This window comes from Geotrypetes seraphini, chromosome 3 (genome assembly GCF_902459505.1).
Source record: "Geotrypetes seraphini chromosome 3, aGeoSer1.1, whole genome shotgun sequence".
Lineage (NCBI taxonomy): Eukaryota > Metazoa > Chordata > Amphibia > Gymnophiona > Dermophiidae > Geotrypetes > Geotrypetes seraphini.
In genome coordinates this window covers 190906619-190916209 of record NC_047086.1, presented here as the reverse complement: position 1 = coordinate 190916209, position 9591 = coordinate 190906619, and the positions used below count along the sequence as shown (strand labels likewise).

At 43.6% G+C, this 9591-nt stretch overlaps 1 protein-coding gene across 1 annotated transcript in view; it reads right to left on the bottom strand.

Moving 5' to 3' along the window:
- The window catches only part of NCKAP1L (NCK associated protein 1 like), a 265246-nt gene extending 260782 nt beyond the window's left edge, over positions 1-4464 (bottom strand). The window contains exon 1 of the mRNA XM_033938673.1: positions 4369-4464. The gene's annotated coding sequence lies outside the window, so the exon portion shown is untranslated. The remainder of the gene's footprint in view (positions 1-4368) is intronic.
- Between the last annotated feature and the right edge of the window lie 5127 nt (positions 4465-9591).

Genomic DNA, 9591 nt, shown 5'->3' with positions numbered 1-9591 from the left:
GACCTCTGATGTGATCCCTGAAAAAAACTGCCGTGTCGCTTGGCTTGATGCAGAATGGAATCTTTGAGAACCTAGAAAATTACCCCTTTCCGGACCCTGAGCCATCCATGGTCTGCTGTCTGGTATGGCCTTAGACGATGGTCCACAACACTTGCCATCAGGTCAACAGACCCTCTCCAAATAGCATCTGTCCCTTAAAGGGGAGCCTGCTCAACACGGCTGTAGAGGCAGAATCTTTTGCCCACTGTCTGATCCAGAAGAAAATCATGCCAAAAACAGCCCCTGGAGACCTCCCTGATGGACAAAAAAACCAAAGGGAAAGGGATTTTAGAGGGAAAGAGGCTGTAGTTGTAGAAACCTTCAAAGTCGACCTTTCAAGATCCTCCCATCTCCCCTATTTTCCCCATAGGCTATAATAACCTTACTCACTGTGTTATGTGGTGCCTGCCTGCTTTAGCAGAGGAATTCAGCTGGAACAAATGAAAAAGAGATCTGCCTCACAGATTCACTAGACAAACCTGGTCTTCGGGCTGCCAGCCTGACAGAAGTCGAACTGAGCTTCAACCCCCGGAAAACCTCATCTCGAAGGGGAAGGAGGACCACGCAGCCAGCCCACTATTAATCTCAGTCAGTCTGAGAAGGAGTTCAAACAAGACTGCACTCAAGCTTCTGACTAAATCAGGGATGTGAGCAGTTATGTAGGGGATGGCCTGTGAGCTATAAAAAATACCCATAGGTTGGCTAGCTAGGTGTCCCCAAGGGGCTAATCCTGCTAACAGTCTGCATCTTCTCCCATGCAGAGATCCTAAACCTCTAGGAACTGAGCCTCCAAACACACACTGAGAAAAATACCTGAAAATAATAAAACCGCAGAGCAAATCAGAAGCACTTCTGAGCAATTTGCTTGCAGAAAAACTGAGGGGGGCAGGAGGTGGAGTTGAAAACATAATTGATAGTTTTCTGCAAGCAACTTGTGGGTTCAGATACAAAACCCTAAGGTTCAGGACCACTATACACATTACACTAGAAATACTGTTAGTTTTTGTAGCACCCCAGTGCAGCTAAGATCTGTGTAACATTTTTACTAAAATTTACCACACAGGTTTGGGGAAAGGGAAATTTGTGCAAGTAGAATTTTGTCATTAATAAAAAAGAGACTATGTACTTAACTTGGTAAGCTCTTTTCCAGTAGATAGGTGAGACATTCTAGACTAGTGGGGTAGTGTCCCCATGGCTGCATGCCATCTGCAGAAGGAATCCAGTTCAGATTTTTCTTTGCCTCTTCTGTACTTCACTGAGCTCCTTAGCTCCACCTACAGTTAGTACCCAAGCACCAAGGGCCAGCAATCAAAGTGAAGCAGAGACACCCAGACCAACCAAGGTCTTAAATAACTATTCTGTTTAAAGGAGTAACTTGAAAAAAATCAGCTGCAAACAGCCAGAAAAACATCAAGGGAGCTCAGAAACTACTCCCTCCTAAAAGAGGAAAATAGATACAGTATACTCCCCAGCCCCCAAGGGCTGACAGTTATCCAAGGTATAAGTTGGAGACGCATAAACAAATTGAGATAATATTCAGGCACAGGAAGGACAGGGCAGGAGTATAGAATGTCTCACCTATCTACTGGAAAAAAAGCCTACCAGGGAGTACATAATCTCTTTTTCCAGTGCAATAGGTGAGACATTCCAGACCAATGGGAGGTACAAAAGCAGTCCCCACAAAGCTAGGACAGGTTTACTATGCCACCCCTCAAGACTGAGGAACCCAAAGGCAGAGTCGAGTCTCGCCGCCACATGCACTCTGCAAAACAGGGCAAACGGGTGTACAGAAGATCACATTGCCACCATGCAAATCTCCTCAGGGGAGACAGCTCTAGCTGCGGCCCAAGAAGTCATACATCTAGTAGAATGTGCCTGAACAGAAAGAGGAGACTGCTTCCCAGAAAGTATGTAGGCTGCTGGAAAAGCCTTACAGATCCATCTGGAAATCTAGGCTTTAGCAGCGGGAGCACCCTGCTGGATAGAAGAAGTCAAGTCAAACATGGCTCGCTGATAGAACAGCAATCAGAAAAAAAACCATGTGGAATGTCAAGGCCAAGAGGGAAGCATCCTGAAAGGGCTCGAAGAGAGTCTTGGAAAGACTATACAGTACCAGGATGTGGTCCCAGAAAGGGAACAGTAGAGAAATTGGTGGTCCAATACGGAGTCCCTGTCAGAAATCTGGCAACATCAGGGTGAGACGCCAAAGACAAAAGATGACCCCAGGCATGACAACAAGAGAGCCCAGCCACTTGGACCCCAAACAGATGCTGCAGAGAGTCCTTGATCAAGACCAGCTTGGAGAAAGGCCAGTACCACTGAAAGTGGAGCAGAACACGGCTCTGCGTGGTCTTGAGCGCACCGATGCTGAAGCAGATATAGCAATCAACTGATGAGACAAGAGAAGAGTGCCAAGGACCACATCAGAAAAGCTCTTGTGCTCTAAAGCAGAAAGCTCAAGAGCCATGCCATAAGAGCAAAGCGACCCATGTCCTCCTTGCATAACGAACCCGTTGGAAGCAGGTCAGGATGGATGCTTCACAGAAAGCGAAAATGCCTCAGATCTGTGTACCATGGCCTGCGAGGCCACTCTGGAACCACCAGAATGACACAGCCCGGAGGATCTGCGATCCGCCTAAAGACTCACCCTATCATGGGCCAGGGAAGAAAGACATATAGGAGGATTCCCTGAGACCCCGGCTGCATCAGAGCATTGAAACCCTCTCTTCCGAGCATTGAAACCCTCTCTGCCGAGCTGCTTGAATATGCTTAGCCATGAAGGGCTCGGCACTCTGTCGTGGCTAGCACCAATTTACCCTGAACCAAGGGCCATCTGCTGAGGAAGTCGGCCTGAACAATGTAGACTCCTGCCATATGCGCTGCTAAGAGCACCTGGAGACAGTTCGCCACCCAAAGAAAGAGAAGGCGGGCTTCCTGAGCCAGAGAATTTGTTGCTGGTATCTCCCTGGCCATTAACATAGACTACTGCTGTTGCAGTGTCAAAGAAGACTCTGACCGCTTGGCCCTCCAGAGTCTTCTGCCAATGCACAAGAGCCAGCTGAAGGCTCTTAGCTCCAACCCGGTTGAGCAACCATTTCCTCCAAGAGGGAGTCCAATACTCCTGAATGTGATGCTGAGTGCAACGGGCTCCCCAGCCTGAAGGCTGGCATGTCAGCACCACGAACCTGGAGGTGATTTGCAGTGGTATGACCTTGCATAACAATTGTGGGAGAAGCCACCCATAAGGCTTGCTCGAGCCTCCAGAATCCATGAAAGACTGGTCTGTAACGCACCCCAGTGCAGAGCTCAGCATGAGAGCAAGACAAGCTGGAAAGGATGAAAGTGTACTCTTGCCCAAGGAATCACATCCAAAGCGGTAGCCATGGATCCCAGGACCTGAAGATAGTCCCCACGCTGAATGAACTAGATAAGGGAAGAAATCTGGAAATGCAGAATGAGACCATGTGTCCCTGGAAGATAGAGGCAGCCCACAGCCATGTCAAAGAGAATGCACAGGTATTTCAAGACTGCTTGGGCGAGAGACTGCCGTTGTCTGTAATGCACAAGCCAACTTAGGTCCTCTAGCACCTGGATCACCTAATCCACCATGCATCAACCCTCAGCCAACGAGGGAGCTCTGACTAGCCAGTCGACCAAGACAGGGTGTACTTGCAAACACACTCTATATTCCCCAACTGAGAATGTCATTAAAAAATGCTACTGAAATTGTGAAGTCAGCTCAGCAAGACAGTATGTGAAATAACGTAAAATCCTAGAAAAAGATACTTAGAATCTACAGTACAAAATTAGCATGTCATAACTAGTTGCCCTAACTTCGAGGGCTCAAACTGTAGCAATGGTACATATGTAATGACAGCACAGTAAACTAGAACAAGCTGGAGCCACATGCTAACAGAATCCCTCACACAAGTCATACACGAAGAACATGGACAGACCCTCACCTAATATAGAATAGGTTAACAAATAAAAATAAAACAAAATATGGAAAATAAGGCAATAGTAACAATACAATTTTTGAGCAGCTCTTTCAGAGATCAAAACCTTCCTTCCTAAGGTCAGGACAGTATGAGTAAAATGTGACAATATGATATTGATATTGTGACTGTGTGAGTTGATTCTTGTCTATAGCATCTGGTCTGTTTCCCCAATATAGCATCATTCTTACATTTTCAACACTGAATTAACATATACAACATTGGAAGAGCAGCATGAATAGATTCCTGTGATAAGGAACCACATGTGCTGGAGGGGAGGTTAGTACATAACATTCTCATATAAACAAAAACACTTTTTATTCTTTAGTTTTACCTCTGCCAAGCAGTACAGGCATCAGTCTTTTTCCCACAGCTCTGCCCTCAGCTGATGTCTAGGGAAAAATCAGGAATTCATCTCTCTTGGTCAGGGACTCTCTGAAGTCTGAATTGATTCCAGGTTCAGGTATACATTCTCCTCCCTACCCGAGGACCACCCCTGTGACTCAGCAAGACTGCTGAGCCCAGTGCATCATGGGAACTATAGTTTCCACATTATTGGGCCAGCGGCCTCTGCTGCCCAGTGGTATAATGACATCATTACTGAGGGAGAATCCCTGACTCTTTTACAATTCCCTTATGTTAAATGCTTTTTCCATGCATCAAATATAAGGGAATATATAGGAGTCCTATGGTGGGTGGTATCAGAGTAGCCTAATACTTAAGAGCACTGAGCTGGAATCAGAAGGCTTAGGTTTAAATCCTATAGCAGTTCTTTTTGGCCTTCGGCAAGTCATTTGACCACCATGCCGTGGAGAAGGCAATAGCAACCCCCCCCCCCCACACACACACACACCCTGTTAACATAACAAAGGTGGGGAGGTCCTACACTGTGTGGTCATCAGGAGTCAATTCTGACTCAGGGGCACACAAGGATCTGGCAGGTTAGGGTTACCAGAAAAGGGAGAACCGGATTTTACTTCCACTGAAAACAATGGAAGTAAGGAAGATGGATTTAAACATCCGGGTTTTACTTCCACTAAAAACAATTTAAGTAAACCCAGATGTCTCAATCCATCCTTTTTCTGGAGCCATATGATAACCCTATGGCAGGCACTTGTGCAATTCTTTACACTTTGAGCTTCTGCATTAATTTTTGCTTCAGGTTGAGTGGTTGTTGGAAGGCCAATTTTGGTAAGAGCACACAACATCTCTTTTGGTAATTCATCCTCCTGGAGTAGTGGCTGTAGGCCTTTTTTTATTTTTATCTTTTTTTCCAGTTCTTGCATGTCACTAGATGGGGGAATTCTTGCCTAGATTTTCTTTTCTAGGTACTACAGTGGGTTTTCCCTGGGTGGGATTTTTATTTTTGGTTTTCATTTTTTGCATTGTCTATATGGGATTGGTTTGTTCATAACAAAAAGGAATATATAGACGTTATCATAACATAACATATAACATAACTTTATTCTTCTATACCGCCATAATCTAGAAATTTCTAGGCAGTTTACAACAGAAGAAGGCTGGACAATCAGCGAAATACAGATACTGTAATTACAAATACAACACGTTACTTAACAATGTTCAATATACAATTTTTTGTTAACCCTAATATCCATGTTTAAGAAATGAATTTGTCAAACAACGCTGACTTAATTACTTTTTAAAAGCTCCATGAGACATCATAACTCCACCGACGTAATTACCCCACCAAGACTGCTGCTTGTTTGAAATGCAAGAGTCTTATCCAAAAAAGTCTTGTATCTGCAGCCGATAATTTTTGGATAGGCAACTAAGTTAGAACTCCTAGTTGTCCTCATTGGGCTGTATAACACAAAATGAGTTAAAAGGTAAGTTGGGGCAATTCCCCAGATCAACTTAAAGCAGATACAAGAAAATCTGAATATACTCCAGAGGTACATCAATAAAGAAAATAGTCAAACAAACAAACTTTGGAGAAGAAATCCCAAGCACAAATAGGGGATACTTCCAATGGTGAAAAATTTATTAACATAAGAAATGCTATACTGGGTCTACTTAGCCCAGTATTCTGCTTCCAATAATGGCCAAGCCAGGTCACAAGTTAGTTGGGTACCATTGACTCCTGCTCAAGTCCTAGAGACTTTATCTAAAAAGACTAGATCTAAAAAGAGATCGGTTTTGTGCCAGGTCATAAGTAGCTGACAGAATTCCAAGGAGTAGCAGAATTCTATGCTACCAACCTCAGGGATATGCCTGAAATGTGGAGATGCAAAGGGGTACTCCTCTGGCTAGAGACTGCAGCTCCAACCATCAGGCTTAACTGTGGCATGCTTCCACTGTCCAAGACAGATGCTGCTCCAGTACATCCCTCTGTGGGCACCATTGGGAAAGCAACACATTCTGGAGCAGATGCAAGTGATCCCAGCACCTGAAAGTAATGCCAGGTTGTTGGAGTGCTCTATGCTGATGATTTGCAGATTTCTATCCATCTACACCTGAAATCTTGACAGACATTAGTCCTGGGTTTCAAACTGCTTGTCTGACATCACTACCTGGCTGTCTCACTGCCATCTAAAATTAAACATGGCCAAGACTGAGCTCTTTATCTTTCCACCTAAACCTATCTCTCCTCTGCCCCCGTTCTCTATTTCTATGAATAACACCCTCATCCTCCCTGTCTCATCAGCTCGCAACCTTAGGGTAATCTTTGACTCATCTCTCTCCTTCTGTTCATATATCCAACAGACTGCCCAAAACCTCTTTCTCTACAATATCGCCATAATCAGACCCTTCCTCTCTGAGCGAACTGCCAAGACCCTCGTCCATACCCTCATTACCTCTCACCTAAACTACAGCAACCTGCTTCTCACAGGCCTTCTGCTACCATCTTTCTCCCTTTCAATCTGTTCAAAACTCTGCTGCATGCCTCATAATCTGTCAATGCCACTATGACCTCATAACACCTTTCCTCAAGTCACTTCATTGGCTCCCTATCTGTTTCTGCATATAGTTCAAACTCCTCTTACTGACCTACAAGTGTATTCACTCCGCAGCTCCTCAGTATCTCTCCTCTCTCCCCACATCCCCCCCTCCCCCTGGGCACTCTGCTCACTGGATAAGTCTTTTTTCTTCTTCTTTAAATCTTTATTAAGTTTCAATTTTTTATGACAATAATAATCATATGAAATCAACAGTATCCAACTAATATCAATAAAAAGGAAATATAATAACAAGGTAAATTAGACAAGTTTCAACTGTTTGTTAGTCCACAATAACATAAAGGAGGAGTTCCATAAAGATCATTTATTAAGGAAAATAATGGTAGCCTGAAGTGGACCTAAACTAAACTTCTTTGAGCATTCATTCCTGAATATTGACAGGGGTACTTGCAAACCTCACCTCTTTTTCTAGAATAAATCTCGTCAACTGTGTAGAATCAAAAAAAGTGTATCTGGCACCCTTGAAATTAATCGAACATTTGCAAGGGAACCTTACTACAAAAGTAGATCCCAGTTTCAAAACCTGTGGTCTCAAAAGCAGAAATTGTTTCCTTCTTTTTTGAGTTAATTTAGATACATCAGGGTACATTCTTATTTTTTGATTCAGGAACAAAGCATTGTCAGCCTAGAGGCCTATGGGAAATGATATCAATCTGACTCTGGCATGGGAAGGCAGATAGACCCTTAGTGCAGGGAAACTGTATTAAGTATCCCTGATATGTTTTAAGTTTCCCTGATTGAATCATGACTAGCTAAAAGGTGTTAATGTCTGATTAAGAGGGTGCTTAGGACAATGGTGCACAGATCAAGCCAGAGACTTAATCCCATCACCATGCTTGCAGGTATCTCACCCTCCTTAGCAATTAAATTAACCATTGTTTCAAACAGTTTACAAATTCTAAACAGAAAGATACTGGGGCATACAGGTTTCTATATTGAGCCAAGGTATAAAAGCCTGCTCTCTGCAACACACATAGCTCTCTCTTTTTCTTTCAAGCTATCAGGAGAGGGGTCTTGGCCCTCTCTCTCTCTTTCTATCTAGCTATCTCTTGGCTCTTTGCTTGGCATTCTGGTTCTGTCTTGGCTCTCCCTCTCTCTGTCTATCCTTCCCTTTATCTATGGAACACGAAGCTTAGACCATCCCCCGTTTCTCTCTCTCTGGCTCTTCCTAGAACTGCAAGCTTCTTTGTCCCTCTTTGCCTCTGAACTCTGTAAGGCAGGGAAACTGCTATGCTCTCTATTTAATTGTAATGCTTAATTGTAATGATTATAAATATTGCTTTTCTGTAAGACTATTTCTATAATATATTCTTTATGCAAACACCTCTGGCTATGCCTTCTTTATTCTACTCCCTAATGAAACTTCTGTGAAGGTATTGAACTCGGGACCGCGGATTGTAAGGCCGTGTCAAACATAACCCCTCCAACCTAACATTATGGGGGTGCGACCATCCTTACATTTTATTATCCTGACAAGCATCTTTATATTTAAAAAATAGCTTCAATAACCAATCTCTATCTGAATCTAAAGCTAATTGGACAAATAGTGTAGCTAATGTAATCTGTTCTGAATCTGATTTTCTATTAAGTTTGTCAAGTCCAATAGGTCTAATTCCGGTTCCTGGTGATCTTCCAGAGTTTTCTTCTTTCCCAAGGAAATATAATAGATTTTGGAAATAGGTGGAAAAGAATTCTGTGAGATTTTCAGAATCTCTGAAGATATCGTTTAAACATATCCATTGGAAAAGTAATTATTAATTTAGGAAAGTTAATCAACCTTAAATTTTCTCTCCATGTGATATTTTCCAAAATCTCCATCTTGAAATTAATATTACCATTTTCTTTCATTAGGAGCTGATTTTGTGTTCCAAGAATTTCCAACTTTCTCTCCTGTTCAGTTGATTTTTTTCTCCAATTTGTCCACCTTTTGTTGCAAAACTGTCTCAGTTAATATAGCAGAACAATGAGTGGAAAAAGTTTGAAATTGAGTCCCCAGAGAAAGCTGTAATGTGGCAATTGCTTCCCATATAGAGTTTAAATCAATTACTGTAGGCTTTTCCAAGGGTGCCACTGTGTAGGTAAATTTCAGCTCATTTAAATTCACAGTACCTGGTTGAGCATGGTTGGTGCCGGTACTTGCTGTTCCTCTGCCATGGTCAGTTTACCTCTCGGCGTTGGTTGTAAAAAGGGAGCTGTTGACAGTCTCCTAATCGCAAGTTCTTCTTCTTGATCTTCTTCGCAGCTCTCAGAGGTTGCTGCTATGCTCCGCTCACTCCCCACATCCTGCTGCACTCGTCGGGGGAGTGGCTGCACCGGCATATTAATCTCCTCCAGCGAGAGACTGGTCTCCTCAAAAGAGGTGCTGGGGCTCTCCGATATGCCCCCACCTCGCACTGAGGACTTTCCATCTGGGTCTGCTCCAGGCCCACACTTGATGAACACGTCCATTGGCCAGATAGTGGTTGCGGCCCGGGTTCAGAAGGGTAAACCTGGGTCTTGGACTTACGCTTCACCATAGGTAAGGAAAAAGGCTCAAGTGTGTTCCGCCGAATGCGTTCAGGTGGCCATCTTGATTAAGC